Here is a 661-nt window from a genome sequence, read left to right on the forward strand (position 1 = left end):
ATAAAATAAACATAAATACATTACATATTACCCAAAAAACTATAATAAAAATATCTTACTGTCTTCCGTCGGCGTACCCACCATTCTAGTTATTTAGGTACACAAACATACAATATATCTATAAATTTTACATTAAACAAATTCTCATAAGATTTTTACTATGGCACATACACAATTATATAGAAAATATAGATAGAATATAGACAGGGACGTATGTAAAATTACAGAGCGTAAAGTTAACTAGTATATGATGTTCTCCTTATTACATATTACCTCACTATGTTCAACAATTTGGGAAATGATGTAAAGATTCTAATACAACGTTTATGTGAAAATCGGTCTAATAAAACCTATTATATAATAAATAAAACTCATATAAAAGAAAAAAATAGTTAATGACCTTGATTCGAATATTGTTTGCGCACCGTCACGGAGCTATTGAACCTTTGGTCGTTAGCTGGCCGTACGACACTTGCGACGGGTATGTGCCAGCTGAAGTGACTTGTGTGTAAGAAGAGTAAGGTAACCTAACAACTTACAATACTATAAAATAAGCGAACACGAATTGAAGGTGTGCACTGGTGGCACTGAACAACTGTATTGTTACAAGGTAGAAAATAGTCAAAACAATAGTGTTATAAACGGGGGGGTATGATCATAC

Source organism: Acyrthosiphon pisum, chromosome X (assembly GCF_005508785.2).
Source record: "Acyrthosiphon pisum isolate AL4f chromosome X, pea_aphid_22Mar2018_4r6ur, whole genome shotgun sequence".
Classification (NCBI taxonomy): Eukaryota; Metazoa; Arthropoda; class Insecta; order Hemiptera; family Aphididae; genus Acyrthosiphon; species Acyrthosiphon pisum.